This window comes from Chelonia mydas, chromosome 8, assembly GCF_015237465.2.
Source record: "Chelonia mydas isolate rCheMyd1 chromosome 8, rCheMyd1.pri.v2, whole genome shotgun sequence".
Classification (NCBI taxonomy): domain Eukaryota; kingdom Metazoa; phylum Chordata; order Testudines; family Cheloniidae; genus Chelonia; species Chelonia mydas.
Window position 1 is genome coordinate 5,281,442 of NC_057854.1, and position 27,101 is coordinate 5,308,542.

Here is a 27,101-nt window from a genome sequence, read left to right on the forward strand (position 1 = left end):
TCCATCTCCTTTGGTTCCATTTAATGCATCCGATATAGTGGGCTGTAGCCCACGAAAGCTTATGCTCTAATGAATTTGTTAGTCTCTAAGGTGCCACAAGTACTCCTGATTTTTTTTAAACCGCTGAATTGTGATGCAAAGCAGGATTTCTTTCTCCGCTAGCCCCTTTACTCTTCTCTGACAGCCCAGGCACTGCTTGGTTGCCCATTCTGCGGTGGGAATCAGAGAAATACCACCCAAAAGAAAGTGGAGCCAAGTGTTTGATTTGGATGCTGAGGCACAGCGTGTCTCATCAGAGCGGTGGTGCTCTCATAACTAGTTTTGTTCCATCAACCTATGTGTATTTTGCAATGAACACCAACAACATGCCATGGATCAACAGGGGCACTGATAGGAGAGACCTCAGGCAGTTCTGGTTGAGTGCTTCAGTGATTAATTCCCTCAGGAGTTTGAGCTTAGGGTGGTTTTCTTGCCAGGGTGAAGATAAATCGAACTCTGACGTTACATACTATGACCAGTTCCCTTGGGATAATCTCCCAGGGAAATGCAAGACATACTCCCACTTGGGATATTTAAACCCACACCAGACATGTTATTAGAAAACAAACTAGGAAACGAGGGAACTGGACTGGACAATGGACCTGGAGCTTTTATCGCGAATGCCTTTGATCTTCTGAAGAGTCAAGGGAGTTGGATTCCAGAAGGTTGCCAAACAAATAACCCAGAAACTAACCATTTAAAAAAATAAACCTTACATACAGTGCATTTTGTCCAAAACAATTTCAACATTTATGGCCTATGACACCCACTGCTAGACATCAGCAAGGATAGAGCCTATGACATTTAATTCCAAAGCCCAGGCCTCTACCTTGAGCTAATGAAATAATCCTATTAGCTGGTAGCAGCAGTAGTCTCTTATCCTCTATGTGCTCCAGCTGCTAGGGAGGAACATGGCAGACTTAGCCAGTATGCTGCTTATTCTGGAATCACTGTAATCACTGCTGAAGTGCAAACAACTCTGTAGTGAAATGAGGCGAGTGTTAAATGTGCACAGCAACATTGGAAAACCACCTAGGACAGGAATTAAAGAAGAATACTGTATCCACTCAAATCTATGCAGGGAACTTATTTGTCTGGTTTAACACCCCCACCCCACCCACCCCACACATACACATGAAGCCAGATTCTGGGCTGCTCCAGAGGCTGGTGTTGTTCCTGATGTAAATAAGAGGAGCTTTTTGTTAAAGACATAAAACAAGAAATCCTGATGTGTTATTATTTCATTTGGCAGTGCTGGGTGGCAGACAATGCAGGGCCAGCAACCACGAAAAACTGGAGAAAGTACACTTCAATCACTAATTACATTGGCAGTATCCTGCTCTCCAAAGATCAGCTCAGCCCAAACATACATCACCAGAGTTCTAGCCTTCACAGACAGGGCTAATCAGAGTGGGGGCCAAGAAGGCCATTTGGCCTGGGCCTCAAGCTCAAAGGGTGCCTCAATTTTAGACACTTGTTAATTCTGGGGCTTTTAATAAGTTTCACAACTTGTTTTTATGCGCATCCCTATCGGACCAAAATGTGACACACACTTTCAGCTTAGAGCTGCAAATTTAAGCAAATAAGAGATGTGATTTGGTAAAAGACATATTTTTTTTTGTTAACTGATATAGATTTTGTCATATTAAAGAGTTTAAAAGTTCATAAATATTAATAAAAATATATCGGTTCTGATGGCACAAGATTAGACCATGTGTTGTCATTTTTTATTTTTATTATGGCTAGGAACCTCAAAAGCTGGAAGTGGCCCAGGACTCTTGGACCTCTGAGAGGGCCTGTTCACAGACAGCACAGCCAACGCAATTCACTGCAGCACTAAGAAGACTAGGTCTCGTCTCTTTCTCTGATTTTTAATGGACTTGTGATCTGACTGCACAAGATAAAAATCTCCTACCTGATCGAAGAGGTGAGCACTATGAGTTGTCGTCTGAAGTGAAAACTATCAGCCAACACATTTTTCATTGGCTTGTTGTTATATGTCCCGGCTTCCCCTCCACCCCGCAAAATGATAGGGAAATAAGTTTGAATCTGTAAAGTTCTGAGTCCCCTATGGCAACACGCGAGTTGTTAAAGTTGTTAGATGTTAACTGGCACAGTGCAAGAAAGGCAGAGAGTGGTGGCCTTTCTTTGCGGTAGAGAAGGATGCTTTGGGGCAGTTTTGTAATTAATGTCTGTTTCTTTCTTTCCCTTCCAAAATGAAGTCTGAAAAGGCAGCAGGTTCTCTCTGAATGGCAGATAATGGGCAAGATCCTGCATGATGCTCTGGCTGCATTGTGCCACTCCAGAGGCGCAAAGCAGCTCCAAACCTCACTTACCTGGTTACTTTGAAATTCCCCTGGCCTCTGCTCAGGGGAAAGCTTGGAGGGTATAAAATTATCCTCAGAGCTCCTATGACCCCTTCCTCTCCTGGCTACCCAGGCGGTGGGTGTGAATACATCTGTGCAGACTACCTAGGAACTGACTTGGGGTGTAGCTCTTACGTTCCAGGGGTCTGTGTGTGTTTCTTTCAAACATTTTTCATAGACTTGTTGGATGCCTGTGGGGTTTGGAGTGAAATTCATTTTGCCCACGTAATGCCCACGCCATCAGGGTGCTGCAGAGGAAGTGCATGGCTGAGCTGTGAAGGTGAAATCCACTCTCCAGCCCAGCTCTAAGGCATACTGCAGCTGCACCATCTGGCTGGAATAGTGGCTGCTGTCAACCCCAGACCATTTGCACAGTGCATCAGAGCCACTGGCTTTGTGAGTAGATGGAGCCTTCCCCTGGCTCTACCCTCATTTGCCGGTAACACCACCCCCCACAGTGGCTTATTCAGGCCCGGCAAAGCTCCCATCCATGGGCACCACAGATGTGCCATGCACAGCTCCAGCATGGAACTTATGTGATGGATTAGGTCCTGTCCATGAGGGTAAATTTTCTCCTTTCAGCAGAAGTGTCCTGTTGTGGCCCGAAGAAACACTGCAAAGCAACTGAAGGCCTTTCCCAAGTGACCATGTCACAGCTTTCCTTGTTTGTTCCTTAGAAGAAAATATATTTTATATTTTTTTAAAAATGGCAATTTTGCTGGTAATAGTCAGATTTGTCAAGGCGCTAGCAGGAGGCTTTACAACCAGCTTGACAAATGTCTGCAAAAATAATTACCGCTGCCTGCTGGTATAAACGGCTGCAGCCACATATTTAAATGGGGAAAATCAAACACAGGAATAATCTAGTAATGGTAGATTGGTCTTGATGGAAACAAACTCCTCTGTTATTTTTGGCTTTGCTGTGGTCCTGCATGGGCTAATGCTATAAGTGGCTAATGTATGTGGCACAAAGGCCAGGGAAGTAGTTTGGAAATTGGCCTTTTCCCTTCCAGTTCCCCCATTCCCAACCCCCGAGCAGTGTATCTCCCCAAATTTATTATTAAGGTGAATTTTCTTGTACAGTAAAAAACAGCGTCATTGTTTTAAGATAAATTTATCTGAAATGGCAGAAATCCAGCACTGATGCCTAAAAAATGAAAAATGACATCAAAATGTGATGTGTTCACCCCAACAACAGACAAAATATTCTGAATATCGGAGAGCTGTTCAATTTCAATGATTACGTGCAATTCTCTACCTGTTTGCTGCCGGTCATTTGGAGGTGTGGTGGTTCTGCTGAGATAGTGTTCTTGGGGGGTGGACCAGCAGACCTGCCAAGTTCACCTCCTATCTCCAAGGTAGGGAGCATGAGAATCCACTCCAGTCAGCATCCCTCCCCATTTCCTAGAGTGAAGTGTATCCCCATCCACTCCTGTGTTTTGGAGAGGTGTGACATTCGCTCCTCCAATGAGAGCATTAGGTTGACCAGGGGATCATCTTTATCATTGACTCCTGGACCACAGCTGTGAAAATGTGCACAGATCATCTCCCCCCACCCCTCACCATGCTTCACCCCAGCTCAGGATTCCTGGCTGCATTTGCCCAGAAGGCTGCAGGCAGAGAGGCCCTTGTCTAATACGCTGATGGAACAAAGCCACTGCATGCTGCTGTCATTAACTCCCATTGTTCCTGAAGGGTGTGAGCAATCAGGAGACACAAATTCCTCTAGTTATATCAAGCAGCAAACAAGTGAGTGGAGATGCGGATCTATTATTTGGTCTGAAAGTTACCCCCGTAATTGCTCACGCATCCCTGCCTTTCCAGGGGAAGGAAGGAATGACTGCGCTGCTGGCCTTGTTCATGAGATCCCAGCAATTTGGCTAGGGGGAGAACTTGTGAGGATGCTGCAGGATCACTGAGGGATTCACGTGAAGGCTGCTGTGTGAGGGCTAACAAGAAATGGCATGAGCTTGCGCTTTGGAGAAACAGAGGGCACATCTCTTAACATTGCAAGGGAACCTGCTTATAATCAAGATCTGCATTGAGAATTAGAGCTGTTAAAAGAATACCTATCTCCAGAGAAAAGCTACAAATATTGGGTCTGGCAGGTCTTCACTATCCCATATGCCTGATATAAGACAAGCCGAATATAGTCCCATAGAATGGTGGCAATGGAGCTGGGGTGACTTCGTTTCTCACAATGGGGACAACCCTTGTGACCCCTCTGCAGCTGTCCCCCCCTTTCTAAAAGTTTTAAATGTTGGGAGTGAATTGAGGGCCTGATGCGAACCTATTGGGAGTCTTTCCATTGACCTCAATGGGCTTTGGACCAGGCCTTTAGGGCTTATGACAATGAGAGGCTGATAGTAATGGCTACAGCTAGGCATGGTATGGATTACTGCTATTCATGTCTCCAATGGACACTTAGGCCATGCCCTTGTAGTACCCTGGCTGTTCTGGAGCGAGGCTCCTTCACAGCTTTGCCAGTGCACCTCAGTACAGCCCAGTAGTATCCTTGCCCCGCCACCTTTGGACCTCTCCTAAACAGCAGTTAGCATTTACATTCAGTTCTTCCAAATTCCGTGGTGGTTTTGTGATGTGCAGCAGTGAAGACTAGGATAATGAGAAACCCCACTAATTCCATGTGCAAGTTCTGAATTAATTCAGAATCTGAACCCAGATCTCCAAAGCTGAATGGCCAGTGCATTCATTCATTGCATGACACAGCCCCTCAGCGGCTTCTCAAGTTGAATTTGCTTTTGCTGGATGTTCTGTTGAACCATCTCTGTTCACGGCCACTGCATTCATTTTAATTGCTGCTACTTTGACTGCAGTCTAAGTGTGAAACCTGGGACAACCAGCGGAGACACAAAGAAACGATGAGACCGTGTTGGTCAGCATGATAAGCAGTGGTCTCAGCACACCATCTGCCTTGCCATTGTTAAGGCTTTTGTAGTCATCATGGCAAAGGAAAGTTTTAAGGAGACATTTGAAAGAGAACAATGAGGTCTGTGGATATTTATGAGGTGCTCCTATATATATATATATCAGTTCATTGTCACTAGTAATATTTGGATACTATATTACATATGGATACCCCCATTCTCTTCAGTGAATGAACAGTTGACTCTTCAGGACACTCTGAATTTAAGGACTCTGTAATTCTGTTCTATGGATTCCTGTTAAATATCATTGCTTTTTATTATTACAAATGGGCATGAATCAGAACCATATAACCAAATGTTCCTGAACTATGGAGAAGTTCAGATCTCTAATCCAGAGCTTTCTTTCTTAGACTCATCTCTCTCTTTCTCTCATCTACTTCATAGTAAAGACTTTAGATTCAGCTGAGCCATTGGTGTGCACTGCGGTGGGCACAGATGGGGATTTTCTATTCTGTCAATTCAGCTCCTCACTTTCCAGCCATGTGTGCCAATGTGCCAAGTATATTGGGTCTCTAGGAGACGTATGCTGTCTATATGATTGTCCTGATTGACCCAGATGCATTTCATCAGTGCACCACTGAAAGAGTGAGGTCAGGACTCTTAATTCCACTGTACTTGTTAGGTGTTAACTTGGTAGGTAAAGATGGGTAGCGGATGCTGGCTGATGCATTTCTCAGTGCCCTCTGCTCCTAGACATCTTGGGTTGGAGATTAGGAACATGACAGTCTCAGCAGCTGGAGATGGATTTGAAAAGCAGGATAAAGTGAAACTGGAAGGCCAGAAATGACAGAGAAAGCACTGTTCAAAGTCTTGATGCATGGGGGATCAGACCAGAAAGGACTTAGACAGTCCATTAAAGAATCAATCTTTCTGATTTCGGAAAGAACACTTGTAAATAAGACACATAGATTTGCTGCAGAAATAGATTTGTTTCACAGTGTGCCCACCATTTATAATACTGATCATATCATTATTCACATCGCCTTCCCTGGATGATCAAATATACATGTATTTTGAAATATGGATTCAGAGAACATTGCTCCATAAATCTCTTGGAAAGGAAACATCCAGTTTCTGATCTGAAACTGAGAAGTTCCTCCTGATCTGTTATTTTCAGGATTTTAAGGTCATTAAGAAGTGCGGAGAAGAAGCTGGCACAGGAGGTAAATTATATTTATGACAGGACATCTGGACTAATACAATGATGAATTAATGGAAGACGAGTGCTTCTGTGAATCCTTTTTAAGAGTCCAAAAAGACAAAGTAATTTGTTTTGTTACTGTCTACTTTTATTAGGAGATTAATTGAGTTTGAGTTAAGGAAGGTCATTAGAAGGCAACGGAGAAATAAACAGAATGCATTTGTGTTGGCAAGAAAAGCAAGAAGCAAACTGTGAGCAAGGTTAATGTGCTAAAAATACACCAGAACAAAGGATCAGACCATCCCTACAGTTTCTCTTTCTTTGTTGCATCAGGTTTGTCTTTATGCAAACTTAGTTATCTCCTTCATTACTTCTTTGTTTACACAACAAAATATGGGCTATTTGGGCTGATCACCTGAACAATCTAAAGGAGTTTGATAATTCAATCAACCCTCTCAAAAATTACAGGAAGTTTCCCCTCCCAGTTACCAGTAATCTCACCAACACACTTATTCCACAAGAGGGTTGAATCCTAGAATGGAGTGAGTAAATAATCACTCAGATTGCCAGAGTATGAAATCTTGGGAGACCTGGTGATCACAATGCATGGCATATTCATTGCCTGGACAGAAACCAAGGGGTTGGAAAGTAGAGAGAAGATACCTGCAGTAAATGCATATAATGTAGAGAAGGGCTAACGCAGTTCAATGAACGTTGGTAGTTCCCAGCCAAGCAGAGGGTAGGTTTGGTTATATTGCTGTTGAGACTAATCTAAATGATTCCAAGTTAAGGAGAGTTTCCATGTGTAAATACAAGACTTCCTATTACCTCATGGACAGTTTTAGCCACCCCTCTCTATAGAAGCATCTCTCTCTCTCTGCACACGCACATACACACACACACACTCTTCCCAATATTTCTTCCATCATTCTTTGTTAGAGAGGGATATTTATATGAAAACAAACAGCATTCTCAAGAGCTCATCTGCCCCTGCCAAGGCAGATACACCTACCTTTGAGACCCGCTGCATGGGTAAGTACAGCTAGTTTATGGGACGTTGTGAAAGCACAGATCTTCGAAACAAAGTTCCAGTGTGAGGAGGGGGATGGGGAATAGCATACATTTCCAAGGCATCCCAGGAGGCATTCAGCCTCAGCAGGTTTTATCATTCACAAATGCTGATGACTAAGAACGTTTTTACATTTAAGCTCCTGTCTGCTAAGGACCCAGGAGATTTGTCATTAGTGATCTTGATCTCTTTATTTCTTCACAGGTTTCCTTTGCCCTGACTTCAGGGCTCTAAGTGTGTTGGGCCAAATCCTGCTTTCCTTACCCAGACAAAATTCGCACTGAAACCAATGTGTGTTTTGTCTGCATAAGTATTGTGACAAGGCTCAAGGATACGGCCCACTGGATAACATTTGAAGAACTGAAATTTTAATTATGCCCACTGAATATTAATAATGACTTGAAGAGCAGCTCAGACCCTACGGAAATCTCTGAAATACATTTTATTGAGAAAGCATTTCTTCCTATTTTAACAATTAATTCCAGTTCACTTTCCTCTTTCTTTATTGATAAAGATCTTTGTTAAGAGTTCATCTGATTGTCCATCACTGAACCTTTGGACTAAATTGATAGACTCATAGATGTCAAAGCCAGAAGGGATCATTATTACCAACTTGTCTGACCTCCTGCATAACGCAGGCCAGGGAACTTCACTCGTCATCTCCGCACTGAGCCCAATAACTTGTGGTTGAGCAAGGGCATAGCCTTGAGACAGAGAAATCCAGTCTTCATGCAAAGACTCCACGAGATGATGGGTGAAATCCTGACGCAACTGGAACCTTGCCTTTGACCTCAATAGGGCCAGGATTTCACCTGATGAATTTTCCGCATTCCTTGGGAAGCTGTTCCAATGGTTAATTACCCTCAAATGTTAAATATTTGCATCTTAATTCCAGTCTGATTTTTTCAAACTTCAGTTTGCAGCCATTAGTGCTCATGCCATTGTGTGCTTGATTAAAGAGCCCTCTAGCATCAACTAAGAAGTGTGGTGCAGTGGTGCGGTTGTTAGCCTGGGACTCACAAGACTGGTTCAATTCTCTACTGTGCCACAGGCTTCCTGTGTGACTGTAGCCAAGTCACACTCTCTGTGACTCATTTGCCCACCTGTACAATGGTATTACTGCTTCCCCATCTCACAGGGGTGTGGACAGGACAGTAACATTAAAGACTGTGAGGCACTCCGATGCTATGGTAGCAGGGGCTACCTAAGGTAGTGATCAAGTCACTTCTTAACACCACGCTATACCGGAAACCTACTGACCGCTATGCTTACCTACATGCCTCCAGCTTTCATCCAGACCACACCACACGATCCATTGTCTACAGCCAAGCTCTATGATACAACCGCATTTGCTCCAACCCCTCAGACAGAGACAAACACCTACAAGATCTCTATCAAGCATTCTTACAACTACAATACCCACCTACTGAAGTGAAGAAACAGATTGACAGAGCCAGAAGAGTACCCAGAAGTTACCTGCTACAGGACAGGCCCAACAAAGAAAATAACAGAACATCACTAGCCATCACCTTCAGCCCCCAAGTAAAACCTCTCCAACACATCATCAAGGATCTACAACCTATCCTAAGGAACGACCCATCACTCTCACAGATCCTGGGAGACAGGCCAGTCCTTGCTTACAGACAGCCCCCCAACCTGAAGCAAATACTCACCAGCAACCACACACCACGCAACAAAAACACTAACCCAGGAACCTATCCTTGCAACAAAGCCTGTTGCCAACTGTGTCCACATATCTATTCAGGGCACACCATCATAGGGCCTAATCACATCAGCCACACTATCAGAGGCTTGTTCACCTGCACATCTACCAATGTGATATATGCCATCATGTACCAGCAATGCCCCTCTGCCATGTACATTGGCCAAACTGGACAGTCTCTACGTAAAAGAATCAATGGACACAAATCAGATGTCAAGAATTATAACATTCATAAACCAGTCGGAGAACACTTCAATCTCTCTGGTCACTCAATTACAGACCTAAAAGTGGCAATTCTTCAACAAAAATACTTCAGAAACAGACTCCAACGAGAGACTGCTGAATTGGAATTAATTTGTAAACTGGACACAATTAATTTAGGCTTGAATAAAGACTGGGAATGGATGGGTCATTACACAAAGTAAAACTATTTCCCCATGTTTATTCCCCCCCGCCCCATACTGTTCCTCACAGACTCTTGTCAACTGCTGGAAATGGCCCACCTTGATTATCACTACAAAAGGTTTTTTTTTTCTCTCCTGCTGGTAATAGCTCACCTTACCTGATCACTCTCATTACAGTGTGTATGGTAACACCCATTGTTTCATGTTCTCTGTGTATATAAAATCTCCCGACTGTATTTTCTACCTCATGCATCGGATGAAGTGAGCTATAGCTCACGAAAGCTTATGCTCAAATAAATTTGCTAGTCTCTAAGGTGCCACAAGTCCTCCTTTTCTTTTTGCTACATGTAGTTTCGCACCAGTGCCATATAAGGCAGTTATCCCACCTCCCTACTCCTACTTCATCTTTCCCTGCTTTGCTATGGGGACATCTCTTCACCCCCTTCTTCCTCATGGGTAGGATTTGGAATCTTTCATGAGTAACTTGCTTTCTACTGAACTTCTATAAATCCTGCCTGAATGATTAAAAACTGCTTTATACACATGCACACACACCCAAATCTGCTATTCAAACTGTAAAAAGCTTCATGGACAATTTTGTTTTAAAATCTGCTAAATGTTAGACTTGGTCAAATAACAATGAAGTAAAAACCAGGGTTGTGAATTAATTCCTGAACAAACCCAGCTTGAATTTGAATTGATGCCATTCGTGAGGGTCACATGCTGCTTGTTAATCATGAATATTCAAGTGGCTAATGGGTTTTTATGCAACATTCCCAGATCCTGAATGCTTCATGGATTTGTCCTGGAAGCGAGCTATTATATCTCACCTGTTTGAAAGGCTGATGCAACTGGGGACTTCATCCACACGTATCACACTCTTTAAGTACAAATCTTTCAGATGCTGTGATGCTGAATGTGTTTACCTTTCAGTGCATTTGTATCAATTAGCTCATCATTTCAATCAATGTTTAAGAGGATTCCTCAACTGTAAAAATCCATAAAGGCTTGTTAAGCTTTTCCTGGAGCTTAGTAACCTATGGAAGCTTCTGATGCCTTAGGAAAGTGCTACGAATAATATTTCGCCCCCCCGGGGGTGGGGAGGGGGGAATGATAGTGGAAAAGCCATACATTATGGCATCCCATTAAGCAGAGCAAACAATCTGAGGGTTTCAATGCCAGAATGGGATGATGAGCCCATAGTCTGAGGTCTAGGATGGAATCACGCTTGCTTGAATGAATGAATGAATGAATGAATGGACATATCCACTAGTAAAAGGCGAGGAGGGTACCGGGGAAGAAGATTACGAAACACCATTATTTCTTACAAGAACTCCTTGGTAAAAAAGATCTCCTGACTCCCTTCCACACACACAGATTTTTATCATCATCATTTATATTGTGGTAGTGCTTGGCAGCCCCAGTCATGGATCGGGAACCCACTGTGCTAGGTGCTGTACAATATCAGAACAAAAGGACAGACCTTGCCCCAGCAAGCTTACAGCCTAAGTATCCCAAAGAATCCTCTCTCCTACCCTCTTCAAAACCCTTGAGCAGGCCTGGTGCATACTGGTGAGGCAATGGCGAGCAGGAATCCATTATGTTTTGGTGTGGGGCCAAAGAAAAAGCATTTCACACATAAGCCAGCCCTGCCTCTGTTCCACACAACTTCCCTGAAGCTTTGAAAATGTCCTCTTGCCTCTCCCCCACATTCATACTACGGGCGGCACTTGCTGTCTCTCAGAGTACCTTACCTGACTGTCATGATGGGGCCAGATCTTCAAAGCAGCTCAGCTTGTTGGAAAATCCAACCAGAGGATGACAATAGGCATGGCTGGGTGCTGAGCTCTTAATATGACCCCAGATTCTCAGGTGCTTAATGGCAGCTAAACTCTTTGGAATATCTGGTCCTAATTGTGGGTGCTAGGCAACAGAAAATCTGGGCCTTGGTGACTTTCTGATTTATCTTTATAAAACAGTAAGAGACCTTTAAAACAAAAGGATAATGTGCTCTTCTATTAATGACCTATGTGTAGTCATTAGAAAATAGTTTGCATTGCACTGAAGTTTTCCATCAGTATTGCTCACTATGGGTTTGAATTGTGCTTCTCAAATGTACATAAGCTAGTCTGACCTTAAATTGGGTGCAGAGTCATTAACATACATTTATCACTTTAGACCTCAACAGCATTCAGATCTGCTACTCTCTGTGCAAAAGTAAAAACAGTGTTGCATAGAATTTTGCTGGGCAACTTGTAAACACAGTCACGGCGGCTGTTTCATTACGATCAAACAATGCTACTCTAAGTGCTACAAAATCAAGCGTTGCAAAAATCTTACCGCCCTGGCTTCTTCTATGGCACCTGGTACAGAATCACTCATGAGTCATTGCATTGCAAACACAATTTTGTTTTGAGGAGTTTTACTTATATAGCTCTCTAAGGCCTAATTGAGGCTTTGTACCATGTCCCCTGTTGTCTTTTGGTCTCTTGCTGTATATAGTGTAGCAAAGACTACCTTGAGTCTCCTAATAAGCCTTTGGACTCTAGGCTGTTCAGCAGAATCAAGCCTCAAGCACTATTACTGGTGTTCTGAGAATAACCAAATAAAATAACAATAGTGAGAAGATTAGGCAGTTCTAGATTTCAGCCCCTTGTCCATTGTGCTGAGTAGTTAGACCTGACTGTGTAAATGACCAATTTTGCGGTGGAGTGGGGGGAATTGCACTGCCACGAACCTGCTATGGGACTTTGGGCAAGTTTTGGTGCTTCTCCCAGCCTTTGTAAGTCTTGTCCGCATAGATGATTAAGCTCTTCGGGGCAGGGATTGTCTCTTACTCTGTTTGCTCAGTGCCCATACAGTGAGGCCATGAGCTCAGCTTGGGATTCTAGGTGCGATTAAAATAAATAATAACCAAGCTCCTAATTATGGATTAAAATGAGGTAAAACCCTGTGAACAGTTATGTCTCAAGGCCACCCCTTGTGGTGAAGGCGGGTATTTCACTTACCTCAAACATCGTTCCCGGGCAACGGCAGTCCTGGAGTCTGGGGGATAGCTTTCCCTCTGTACTTCTTAATGAGTCCGCACTCACACACGCACCGCACCCTTCTGGGGAGGAGGATATAAAACAGTCCAGACAAAAAAGAAAATAGTTCCAGGACCCAGAAGGGGCTGGGCCCCCTCTCACACACAAAGGAGGGAAGCAGTCTCTCAGGCTTCGCAGGAAATGCCGGCCCCCACCCACCGCGTGGCTAAACGCCAAGAATTAGACCTGGGCTTTTAAACCAAAGAAACAAACCAGCTCACCTTCTTTCCTTGGAGGGCTCAGGCCAGCGGCACTCCCAAGCTGTTCCTCAGCACATGAGCCTGAGCCCTGGTCCAGGAGCTCTAGCTCTGCTTGTCCCAGGGTGCCACCTGAATTGGGCTGGGCCCCTCCCTTTTGAGGGCCCAGCCCCAGGTCTGACAAGCCACACAGGTGCAGCGGGGTGGGGCGGATTGTGACCACAGGAGTTCTTTAGCCTTTTCTTGACTGGTTGTGAGGGTTATCTGCCCCACAACACCCCTTAAAGTCAAGGGACAAATTCATCTGTGGCGTACCTGCATTGACTTCCATAGAGTACATTGGGGTTGAATTTGGCCTGTTGTATGGCCATGTTAATTTTTTGGGGAGCCACTTTACTACAGAGTTCTTTAGACCAAAATATACTCCACAAGGGAACCAGCATCTTCTCTGGGATGTCTGGTCCACTTTAGTGATTCCCCATCTGTAGCTGCATTGAGCTGTGCAGTTCCTAGGGGAAGCCATAGTTTCTGCCCCCAGGGTATTTTTCCTTAGGGCTGCTCATCTCCCAACTGTGAGAAACATTTTGTGAAATTTTGGGTGACAGTTTTCTTTTAATCCGTTTTTGCACCCCCAAAATTTTGCATTTTCATGAAATGGCACAAAACCTAGCCATTTAGGTGTGAAAACAAATAAAAGCTGGATAATTTTGCCTTGAAAATAATTCCACTCAACACTTGACCCATTTTAGTACAAAAATGCAAGAGTAAATCAGGAGTAACTCTATTTCATGGGCATTACACCAGTATAAACCTGGCATAAGCTAGATCACAATCAGTCCCTTGTGTATAGGGTGATTTGTTTGTCTGTTTGTTTGCTTTTCCCAAGTAAATATGTGCTTAACCATACACCTGAATGTATAGAAATCAAGAGAGATGTTATAACATAAGTCCTTTTTATCTTACTCTCTGACTTCATTATGTGACATAAATTCTCCAGACAAACCCTTTCCAGCAAATGAGATTACACAAAAGCCATTGTCTTTGTGAGTTTTGTGCAGTGTAGGAACACAGGGACAAGTATAGTGCTGAATGCTCTGTTTATTTTGTACATCTGATGCTGGCATTACCATCAGAGACAGGGGTATAAGCTTTTTTGTATGTTTTTTAACAATACAAAAGTAAGATAGCACTGGCTATTTATATCTGTTCTTTTGGAAGTGGTGGCAGGTGTAATTACAGAGGAGAAATTACAGGGCTGATTTCAGAGGCATTTCTTCTGCTGTCCCCGGGAAGATAAAAGATTGAAAGAGTTCCTGACATATCTCCAAAGCGACAATGCTTCAGTGCACAGTTTGGGTTATTTTCAGGTTGATTAAAAGCTGCCTCGTCCAACCCTTAGTGGGAGCAAGTTTGCAAAAGGCTTGCCTGATGACTCCATCATCTGTGGGACCCTGCTGAAAGCAAACATGGAGCTTCTTTGCTCTTTTGGCTCTGGCAGAAAACCAGGCAAGCAGGCATCACCTGAAGCATTCCCTGCTTTGTCAGTACACCCTCAGCTCTGGCCTCCAGCATACTTCCTCGGCCCCTAACATTGGAAACATGGGTTCTGCCCAGACTGCCTAAGGCCAGGCACAGCTGTGCGGTTTCATCTCAGCAATGACAACAGCCCTTTCTGAGCTGCACCTACACTGAGCCAGCACTGGCAGCTGTGTGATGATGACTTTGTGGCCTGGAGGGAAGTCCTCTGGGCATTAGCATGAGTCTACCAACACATTGGCACATAAGAGCCAAGCCAGAATGATCCAGGTGCCAAGGGGCAAATGATGTTATAACCCAGTGTAATTTCCCAGCTGCCAAACAGCTAGCTGACTTTGGATGATTCCAGAGCTAAACGCTCCAGGACGGTTCTGCGAGTCCTCTAATATCCCAAACTGCAGCACTTCCAAACATTGAACCAGCTGCTCCCAGAGTGACTGCTCCAGAACTCCTACTATACCATGGAAGACCAAACATAGGCTCCCATTTGAAATACAACCAAAAACCCGCCTCCTAATTGAAATAAATTAAAAAGGCCTTTAACAGCTGTGTCTATTCCCTGATCTTTCGATGCAACAATAGCTCAGTTGTTTCACTTACTCCCTGTTGATTGGACTGTTTGAAATAATGTTGGCTTGTTACCTAGCAACATAGATTTCTTATTGCTGAGCTAGTTACAACCTAATTCTCATTTGTCATAATTTGTGTAATCAGAGCTGATCATAAATAAAACCTGAATACAATCAACTGACTTATGACTGCAATTAGAATCAATCTGAATCAGAGGAGGATGTTAACTGCTCACTACTTGATAGTGGATGACTTATTCCTATACTTATACTTTCATGTCTTTATTTACCATGTTATCCTTTGCCAAAATATCTAGTTAAGGCTGCATATGTTTCCTTTAGCAAACCATCCACCTCTCAATAGTACAAGTTAGTTAAGCAGTACCAGTGCAGATATCTGCAGGCACATCTGACTGCGGTGCTCCATTCACCTTCCCAGCTAAGGTGGTTGTCTTATATAGTCTATTATCAACACCTGTGGGTGATTCATGCCCTTCTAATAATATATTCTGTTCTCCTTTCTCTCTCACACCTGTCAGTTTCCATCGTTAGAGAAAGTCTGGGCTAGATCCTCAGCTGGATGTAAATCAGCATGGTTCCATTGAAGAAACTTGGCTGCAGCTATGCTGATTTACACCAGCTAAAGCCTTGGCCTTGTGTCTGACAGATAGCCCCCAGTTTAGGGTCATGAATGCTTTCAAGGACATACGGGGGTATGACTTACGTGGCATCAGTGTGCCCCTACGATTGAACAAGATTATTATTATTTATTATTTGTATTACCATAGCGCCTGGGAGCCCTAGTCAGGGACTAGGGTCCCATTGTGGCAGGTGCTGTACAGACACACAACAAAAAGATGACTCCTTCCCAATGGCTTTACAATTTAAATATAAGACAACAGACAACAGATGGATAAGGACAGACAGAAGGGGGAGTACAAGGAAACAATGAGACAATAATGGTCAGCATGGTAAGTAGTGGTCTCAGCACACCAACTGTCCAATCCGTGTCAAGGTTTTTGTGGGCATCACGGAAAAGGGGAGTTTTGAAGAGGGGTTTGAAGGAGGAGAGCCTCCCAAGCATGAGGGACATGATGGGAGAAAGCACAAAGGTACTTGTGTGGAAATATAGCAAGTGGGCGATGGAGACTGGCTTCATGGGCCGATCAGAGGAGAGTCGATATCTCAATAGCAAATGAGAGGTGATATGTAGGGTGTGACGATTACTCAAGGGGCAGTCCCGGGTGTACAATAAAGGTACTAGTGGATTCAAATGAATGATATATATATATGTGAACCCTGGGGAATTCTGATTGGTTGATGAGTTGTCTAGGATGTATTTGGTCAGTGACTGTATTATTAGATTGAGATTCCCTGCTTGAGGACATGCACTGTGTCCTTACTCTGTACGGCACAGACCCCACTGTTGGGATCAATAAGCACTATCACTATTATTTATTATTTGTATTGCAGTGCATCTAGAGGCTCAGTCAGGGACCGGGCCCCCTTGTGCTGGGTGCTGTTCACAGATATATAACTAGACGGTTCCTCTCCAAAGAGCTAACAGTCGGAGGGCTCAGTTGTGGCTGTGCCACAAGCCTCGAGCAAGGGGCAGGGTGTAGCGCCATTGCCAAGGCAGCGGACCAGGGAGCACATTGCAACCCAAAGTCACAATCTGGTCTTGGGTCCCTGGCTTGCTGAAGGGGAGGAATTGATTTCTGCCAGCCCTATACGAGGTATAGCTCACTTCCCTCCATTGCGCTGGCTGAGGTATTGGGTGGAGGTCCTCCCAGGAGGAACAGACTGAAGGCTACACCCACCTGCACAGGATGGAAGGAGCAGAGTCAAGCATAGAGGCTGTTGTGACCTACCATAGAGGCTGTTGCGACCTGTGACCTGTTGTGACCAGTAGCCTATGCAGGGCAGTAAGAGTGCACCTTGCACCCCCCATACTGACGTGGGTGGACATGTATAGAGACCCACCACCTGGCCCTGTAAATATATATTTGTTTTCTTCTTGGAGGATCATTCCATAATAACAAGGGTGTTCTTTCCCTTAAAATAATAAAAAGGACTCTTCAGAGCAAAGTCTCTTTGCAATAAAAGAGAGTGAGTGATCTACAGTACAATAAATTAATTCATATACCCCTTATGGCATAAGAGTCTTGTCTTGTTCTCACAGTGTGATTGCCAGAATCACTTAACTTCAGAAGCTCCCTGTCACACCGAGTATTCAGGAGACTTCAGGCCTATTCCATAAAACGTATTCCCTGCTTCCACTCCTCTCCCTCTCCAATGCTGTTGTTTAAATTGATAAACCATGGGCCCCATTGCTAAATACAGGCATGTGCAATCCCATGAATAAAAACATAGAGGCCTAAATTAGCTAGTGGGGAAGTCAGTTTTCTGCCAGTGGTGAAATATCCAATTACAGTTTTGGGTGGTGCTATGCTGGTGCAGTGCTAGTTAAACTGAGGTCCTGTTGGGTTAAACCCAGGCACTTCTGATCTGCTATGTTAGTCTGTGACAAACTGAATACAATCCTTGTCACTTTCAGAATGGAAGAAGCCACTTGAGGTGGGCTGTACTTGATTGTTTGTGGCACAGGGAATTTATTAAGGGTTAGATTGTAACTTTGCAACCTGCCATGAGTCAGGGGCAGCGTGTAGCTGCCCTGCCCCAGGAACAGAGACCCAACTAGGACTTGGTGGTGAGTCATCACTTCTCCCTTGCTCCAAGGCGGGAGTTAAGTTACTTCACCCTTTCTAGTGGAGCAGCTTACTCCCCAGCTGGCTGACAAGAAGGAGAGGAGGGTGCAGCCAGGACTCTTCCTTGCCCCCTCTGCCCATTTGATCACAATGGGTAGTATTGGGTGAGTTGCCCCTGCTCTCCTCTGCAAGGCTGGAGTCACACATTGGGGGTGTGAGTGAGTGGCGGCCTTGTCCTCCCTCACCCCTCCTTTGCATAGCCAAGTAAAGGCTGCAACACAATCTACCCACAAAGCGGATAATTGTCCGTGGTCTTTTGCTTTATAATATAGGAACAGGGCTAATACACCCAAACTCCCCTTTGGACTGTCGTAAGTCAGACGGGCCTTGCTAATGTCTTTTCCATCTCAGTGGACACATTAACACAAGAGGCCTCAAAATAGCTTGCCTCTTATAACACAGACATTCTCTTCCCCCTTTTGGCTGCCTCGGAATGGTGCTTGTAAACTCTAGCAATCCTAACAACTTATAAAACAGTTAGAAGTATGCAGATACCCCGCATAACGTTGCTAGAGGCGAAAAAATAAAATATAACTGACGGTGGGTCTTTACTCTTGTGACTGCGGGCATGGCCCACAAGCAGAATTCATAAGCCTCACCGGAGCTGTGTGAAAATGGAACAAGCCACAGTCTGAAAAATTAAACATCTGCGATAACCTAACAACAAACACGGTGGTCATGTAACGTGTAATTACAAGGAATGTTATTTCAGAGCCTCTCTCTTCCTCCTCCTTTCTGGATGCACTTACTCAGCGGTTTGAAAGCCAGCAGCAAATATAGCAGCACTGCTTTTGGAAATGACTGCAACATACTGTCTCCTGATGTGAAAAATATGGGATACTTGGGAGCGGTAGCAAACGCCATCGTTCCCTATAGCAGTTGCCAGGCGCCATTCCAAAGAGCGCTATGCTCTCTCCATAGTCGTCCCTGTCTGCCGCGATTCATAGGGTTAGCAGCAGTCTCCCCTCCCCCAAAATATAATATGTATATAATGGAATGAGTCCCTCTTGTTTCCGGGTCTGGTAGCTTTTTTCATTTTTTTTAAATGGAATATTCATGGCAAGAGGCTGGAGAAGAAGTGGAGGGGGAGCTGAGTCCGACTGTGGCATTGTTTCACAGCTGATGCCTATCTTCACTGCACTTAAACCTGTTTCCTTGTGTCTTTTTGGAATGCCTTCTGTTCTCACATGTAATTGTGGAGGTGGAGAGCTGTAACAGGTAGTTCTGGCTTTTTCAAGTGTGTTCAGTTGGCAATCAGAAAATGCCTTGATGGATATAATGTCCTGGAGATACAGGACTAGATACAGGACTTTGGAAAGTAGAGACAACTGCTAAAGAATTCAGGTGCAGAGTGGGCATTGGACTGGGAGTCAGGAGACCTCAGGGCCAGTCCTGGTTCTGCCATTGACTTATGAAGCACTTAAATCTTAATTTAGGATTCAGGTGTTACGTAGGTCCTGAGCTGGGCCTCTGTAAAGGGTTGAATTTCAGTCAGTGTACATGAGGACATATTTGAAGGCACCCTTTATTCAATATGGTGTTGCCAACTCACAAGATTTTATCGCTGGTTTCATTGATGTATTCTGTAAGCCCCAGCTCACAGATTCAAGCAGTTATGGGAGAATCTCTGCTTTGGTGAAAAAAGAAAGTTTCTACCTCTCATGGTTGTGAGGAAACGTCTGAAAACATGACCCTAGCACACCTTAACAGCTCTGACACCAGGAAGCAAATAAAACAATACCCCAAATGTTTCTGGCTTAAAAACCAAGAGATTTAAAAAAATAAAACCTCATGATTTTTGCTGGCCTGACTCATGAGTTGTGAACACCTGGTACTGGCAATACTATAATGATACAGTAAATGTGTATGTTGTGACTCCTATTCTGTAAGCCAAGACTCTCCTCCCACTGACTGCCAGGATTGTGTGTCCCTGGGGAGGATGGGGGAAGAAAATATGAAGTAACTACAAATCCCTTCCTTGCTGAGAATTTCTGTTTATTTAAAAAATTAGAAGAAGCCAGGAATTGATCTATATCTGCATGCTTCAGGGCATCAGCTGACCTCTAACTTGGGAGGTCAGGAGGAAATTATCTCTAGGGGCAGGTTATCACATCCCTTCCCACACAAGGTTTTCTTGCACCTTCCTCTGAATGGCCAAGCTGTGGCTAATCTCAGAGACAGGATATTTAACTAGCTGGACCCCTTTGTGGCAATTCCTACGTGATGCAAAACGGACTGAATCCATGACGGATGGAACCCCAGCGAAGTCAGCAGAGTTAGACCAGGGATGAATTTGACCCTTTGTCTTTCTGATTTCAAGAGAGATTTGGCTGGGTTAAACCCACCAGCTATCTTGGCACTTTGGAGGAGTGAACGCTAAACCACACCCTGGGACATTTGCTGCATGGTAGAAGGGTGCACGTGGCAAGTCAGAGCACTGTAGATTCACACTCTGGCTTGCCCTGCAGTAACTCATTGTGTGGCAGAGTCCTAAGTCTCACTGAAAGTCAGTAGCACTTGTGCTCCTAAGGGACAGATTTTTAAAGGTATTTAGATGCCTAAAGATGCAGCTAAACACCTAGTGAGATTTTCAGATGTGCCTAAGCAGGTTAGATGCCTAAATACTTTTGAAAATCTGATCCTAAATACTTGGCTGCTTTGGCTAAGGGGGGGGGGCTTTTATAATAATTATTTTAATGAATTTCAGAAAGGTGCTTCCCGTCCTTCCTACAGTCTCATGAAATGGTGGTGAAATGCTGCAGAGAGAGGGTGAAAAAAGAACATTCACCTTTTAAAAGATTCATAATGAGCTAAAGGCCAAGGCTAAATCAATTTATTATTCACTAAAGTCTCAGGTTCCCTGCGTGTTTTGTTCTCCTGAATAAAACATACCATCAGCAGTGCAAAGCCTGCCTGGAACAGTAGGGAGAAGGTGAGCTAACAGAGTAATATATATTTACATATTTATTTTTAAAAAATCAAGCAGATAGTGGATGAACAGATCCTATTTCCAGGCTTCTTTTTTCCTTAGGGTTTGTGTTGTGTTTGTATTTTGAGATTAATCCTGAAAGAATGGACTTGACTTGGGTCAGAGTTAAGGGTATTCTGCTGTGACATATTATGCATTTAGGGTAACATTTTCAAAAATGCCTTAGTGACCCAAGTCCTATTGAAAGACAATAGCACTTAGGCTATGTCTATACTAGGAGAGCTTTCCTGGTACAGCTATACTAATATACTGTACTAACAAAGCACTCCTAGCGTGGATGCTGCTTATATCAACAAAGTTCTGCTTTTTCTTGTGTACCTTATTCCACACCACCCCTGAACAAACCAAGCTGTATTGGTAAAAGTGCAGTTTTCCTATTATAGCTGTGTCTTTGCTAGGGGCTTCTGCTGGCACAGCTATGCCAGTCAGGGATCACACTTCTTTGCATCCCTGACTGAGCCATGTCAGCAGAAGTCTGCAATGTAGACATAGCCTTAAGCCCCTAAATGACTTAAGCCTTGCAAAAGCTGTACTGCTTTAACTATACAGGTATAGGCAAAGGGGTACAATCTCCCCAGTATGGATGCACTAATACCAGTGTATACGAGCTTATACTACTTATCATGCGGTCTGGAGTGGCTCACGACCATGAGTGCCAATCTCAGGGCAGACTGTCAAGAAGCAGGGCAGAAACGCCAAAGTGGTTGCATATTCTATCATTAGGCTTCACTAACCCAGTAACAAGTGTGAACTCCTAAAGCACTGTAGCAATCTTACCATGGAGTCACAGACAGTCCCCTTGGGCATTCCAGTCTATCTTGCCACCCAGGCACGCCTGCCTTTGTGTGAGTTGGTCACTTACACAGAAAATCACATCCATATTCGGGTTACTCCTAGTCCCAAAGGACCAGTCAATTTACGCCAGGTCAGCTGTACTGAAGTCTCAAACCAAAGACAACACTTGTAGCCAATCCTGTAATAAACTAACTAAAGGTTTATTAATGAGGAAAAGGAAACGGGAGTTATTTACAAGGTTAAAGCAGGCAAACAATCATGCACAAGAGGTACAACCTTAAATTAAAAAGGTAACAGAAGCTTCTACAATAAGTAAGCTTTTATATCCTTTCGGGCTAAACCAAGCCAAACAGCATGGGGATCTCTTGCTTATGTTTGGGAATCTTGGCCCCTCAAAGTCCAGATAGCATAAAGATATCAATTTCTCCTTAACAGGCATTTTTATTCCCTTCCCCTGCATTCAAACTGTGATGGGATGTGGGCCTGTGAATGTACCCTCTTCAGAGTTGTAGGGGTAGTCCTCAACAAAGCCTATTGATCACAAGGGGTTGTCTGATGTCTGTAGATCTTCTTTGGTTGAGGAGACGATAACAATGCTTATCATAAACTAGCATTTCACACTGGGTAATTCTCCCCTCACTGCGGAGAATTTAGTCTTAGCGAACATTTGTATAGTTATAGAGCAAACATTTATACGTTACCTTATAACATGGGATACAGATATTATAAGTAGGATTAATACATGCAGCATCCTACAAGGGGTCCATAAAGTCTAAACATATTCTTATAACTCTAATATCTATTTCAACAATACCAACTCACAGGTAAGCCAGACTGGTTTCCGGATTATTCCCATATGGGAAGGGGATCGAGTTAAAATTGCTATAAGGCACTTTTAAGACAAGTATAATTGCATCTCCATGAGAGGTGGTACAGGGATAGCTATAGTGATAACAAAAAATCACATCCTTAACCAACACAGTTATACTAGTACAAAATCTGTGTGTTGAGCAGGCCTCAGGCACTTTGGAAAGTGGGACTTAGGTGCCTAGGTCACGTAATGAAAATGTCACCCTACTTGATAAGAATGTGTATTAGAAGGACTGTGTAAGATTTTTGATGTTCTTTGCTCTCCACTTCCTTCTTTTAAGTGCTTGAGTTTAGTATGTGATGTGGTAGGTAAAGAGAGTGTTGTCACTGAACATCCTTAGCTGTTTATAGACAGGAAGGTTTCATAACAACATAAAATCTCTCTATTGAAATGACATTTTATTTCTGACTTGCTTCTTAAGTTTAAGCCTCATACATAATGCCACTAGTCACCCTGCTGGAGTGAGGTTTCCTCTACACTCTGCAAGTTATCATTGTGTATCCCTGGTATCAGATAAAGAATAGAAAGGAGAAAACTTTCCTCTCCTTCTGTCCCTGACACACGCACATGTGCATGACTCAGAATTCAACACCAGTGTTTTTGTCAGCTTTGCTGATTACAAGCATTGCTTCTGAACCAACTACATGACCGTTCTGACTAGCAGATCTGCTTAAGGAAATATATACAGATTGAAACCGAAACCACATAGTTTTCACTGTATCCAGAAAATCGTTTTACTAAACGTACTTTTTACCAAATATGGATACATTTTGTTTTCAGGTATCGACATAGCTACAAGATAGATCTCTGAAAACAAACCTGATCCGTACACACACACACACAAACACACACACATTGTCTTGTAGAAATTGCTGCCACCACCGGAATACATTTAACTAAACCAATGAATTTTTCAGCTGCTCTTCATGGAAATTGCTTAAATCAATTCAGTCTTCTTGCTAAACCAATGCATATCAAGTAAAACCAATCCCTTGCCTGTCTGCATTTAGCTCTGCTGTCATTTAAACTGATGGAGTTTCGTATCCTAAACAGGGTATTTTTTATTCATAAAGACACATTTTAATCCGATCAATGTATATTAACTGCAACTAATATAAGTGTCGTTTTTGCAGTGTAGAAAGAAAACATTTTTTTTTTGTTTACTGAAAGTGGTAGAATTTTTCTTTTAAAAACTCATACATATTTGATAGCAATAACTTTTCAACCCCATTTAATAGAACGGAGCAGAGATCTAGAACATTTCTGAGCTATTGTTTCAGGCTGTCTTGACTGACATCAGCAGATGGGTGCCACATCAGTTCACATTTTTCATAGTTATTTTTGCAGCCATGAAGGCTGGAGAGAGAATTGTTTGCCTAAATGAAAGCTTAGATGCTGGGGCACAGTTCTGTTTCAGGGAGTGACGTCTGCCTCAGATTCCTGTGGCTGTGGAATCAATGAATATTTAGGGGTCTGGTTATAAGGCCTAATCTTGCAAACACTGACTTCCAAGTGTAGTGCTTAATATTGCGAGTTGCCTCACTGGAATCAATGAGAACGAAGAGGAGGAAAGGACATGTCGGTAGTCATAGGGAAAGCTAGAACTGGAGCATGAAGTACTAGAAATATGAACTACAGGGAAGAGGTGTGGCAGCATCACCAGAGAGAGGTTACTGAGCACAGATGTGCTGCAGAGAAGGGGTTATATAAAGAGTGCTATTGTCAATGACTCTAGGTGGATGGATGGAGGACATGCTGGCTCAGAATGATACCAACAACACTGATGTTTTAGATGGTGCTTGCTAACACAATCCTTCTGCTGCTTCTGGGGCTTGATTCAGTGGGATTCTTTCTACTGACCTCAATTGGTTTTAGATCAGGCCAATACAATAGATCTATTGATGAGAAGTGCTAGATATTATTGTTTTTGATGACGATGTTGATGATGATGCTGTAACCCACTGAGGAAAGAGTTGTTTCATATTTCAAAGGTAGAGGGGTGGCGCAGCTATTTCAGTTATCCAAAATGGATGGGAGATGTATCTTCGGAAAATGGTCCAAATGACACCACCTTCAAGAACGAGTAGATTTTCTGACCAGAAATCATTTTCACTGTTATCTGGTCCCACCTCACCAGCAGATGCTGCAGTGCTGCTTGTCTTACTCTTTCCAGTTTCCCTAATCAGAAAGGGAAGCCATGGTGGGAAGAAGACTGACCTTTGTGTGCTCCAAGTTCCCATGTCTGTAAGATGTTTTTATCTTTGCTTTAAGAACACAAAAGGTATTTTACACTCATCTCAGAAAGTGTTGATCCAGTAGAAGTTTCAGATAGAGGCAGTCCATTAGCACATTGCAATTCCCACTTTGGTTTAAACTAGAGATATCAAACTAAAATGGGCAGTGGAATAGTGTACAAATATACTGCACAATCATCAGTTTGTACATTGGATTTTTCCAGTACTGGGAGTGGGGGGAGGGGTAATGGGTGAAATGCCTCTTTGTTTCTTAAAAGACCCAGTGTAGCCATCACAAAGGTTAATCTTTTTCAGATGTGTGTCTTTCAAAGTGCTTAATTAAGTGCTAGCCGTCAGAAGTACTTAGAAGAGAGCAACACAGGATCACTCAACCAAATCACTGTTAATAAACCTTCCCAGCTTATAAGTATTTAAACCGAAGCAGGTCTCCAGAGGTATTTAAGCCTCCATGAATCCTTGAAGTTTGAAAGAAAACACTTTTGTTTGAGAATGTTCTGCTTCATTTCACCATAAGCTGTTTTCTTAAACAATAAAGTATTTGAACGTTATTCTTCTTCCCTTTCCCCCACCGAACTTAACTGAACGCTCAAGAAAGGTGCCAGCTTAATAAACGTGGAAAAGGAAATAGAAAGGAAGCTGCACTGATAATGTCTCCACATCTCCCCTCCATCATATCCTAGAGGGACTGAGAGGAAAGATCAAGGGCCTTTCAGTTCTTGGCATCTCTAATGAAACAAAAAGAAATGGAGGACCTGTGGCACCTTAGAGACTAACAAATTTATTTGAGCATAAGCTTTCGTTCATCTCACAGCTCACTTCATCGGATGCATTCAGTGGAAAATACAGCTGTAGCTCACGAAAGCTTATGCTCAAATAAATTTGTTAGTCTCTAAGGTGCCACAAGTACTTCTTTTCTTTTTGCGAATACAGACTAACACGGCTGCTACTCTGAAACCTGTCTAATGAAAGAGTCAGTGCAGGATGTAGAACTGGTGGTGGCTCTTTATGTTTTGTGAAGAGGAAAAATACAATTGTCCTGCCAGCCTGGGACTTGGGATACCCAGGTTCAGTTCCCTTCTGCACCGCAGGCTTCCTGAGCGACCTTGAGCAAGTTCCTTACCCCACTCTGTGCCTCAGCTCCCTATTGATAAAATGGAGATAATTGTAATTCCCTACCTCACTGGTTTGAGAGGTTGAATACTTTTCAGATTGAGAGGCCCTCAGATACTGCAGAAATAGGGGTCATTTCAGTACCTTAGGTAGATATGTTGCAATCATGTGTCATCAGGGGACTGACTGGCAATAGCAAGACCTTTTGTACAGGCTACTGAGCATATATTGGAGGGTAATGACTATTTTCACCTATCATGATTCTTATTAATCATTTTCTGTAGGGCTGACAATGTGTGGGCAGAGGTTATTCAGATCCTACAGTAGTCAACGCCAAACACTGCATGCCTAGTTGTGTTTGTGTGTTTGAAAAATATCAGTGACAAAGCGCAAAATGTCAGTGACGTTAAAGTTGTGGCCTGCCTTGCCAGGAACATGGGGCATTTTAGACGCAGCATGGTGCACACCCTACAGTGGTGACAGATGAGTGGAAACCTCCTCCTATGGCGCTCAAACTATCTTTTTTGATCATACTTTGAGTAACACTGATGTACTCTGCAGTGAGCTCCTGCCAGCCATCTGCAGCGAGATGTGGGTCATTGCAACATTCTGTAAAGCCTTCCTAGGATGCTGCAGGGAAGGAAAAGTGAAAGAATTTGTGGGGTCAAGAGGTTATCTCCAATACATCCTGTTTTTAAAGGATTAACAACTGTTTGATACTTTCAGCCGTGAATTACTCTGACCTGTAACATGTCAGTAACTCAACTCTCAATATCATAAATGACCCCGCTCCTGGACTTCCAGCAGTTAGAATTCTATTATTTGCACTTGCAAGTGACTGCACTAGTACAAATGTGCCTGTAAATAATTACAAATGCAAATGTAGAAGCAGGTTCCGGCCCAGATGAAAATATGGCCCTTAGTGTATGTCACAATGTATTAGATGCTCTGAGCCAAACGCTTCTCTCCTTTACATCTGTAGCTTTGGCCTTTGCATCTGTTACACAGTTAAATTCTCAGCAAATGTGCTTTAGTAATCAATTGCTGTTTATCTAACCGCATCTCCTAGTCCTAGAAAATCTACAGTAAAAAGCTGATTTACTTTCATTCAAAGCCCTTACCTCAGTTCTGTAGCCTTCAGCATTATAATTTTCTGCTGTTATTAATCAAACCATATGATATGGCACATAGATCCATCGCTTGTTGGAGTCTGTTGCATCCGATGAAGTGAGCTGTAG

General features: G+C 43.3%; 1 long non-coding RNA gene across 1 annotated transcript; it reads right to left on the reverse strand.

The window, feature by feature from the left end:
* Window positions 1-5,643: 5,643 nt before the first annotated feature.
* LOC122466805 lies at window positions 5,644-13,100 on the reverse strand. The gene is made up of 3 exons (XR_006292636.1): window positions 12,995-13,100; window positions 12,696-12,796; window positions 5,644-6,084 (listed from the first exon to the last, which is right to left on the reverse strand). It is a non-coding gene; the product is annotated as an uncharacterized LOC122466805 (long non-coding RNA).
* Window positions 13,101-27,101: the final 14,001 nt, after the last annotated feature.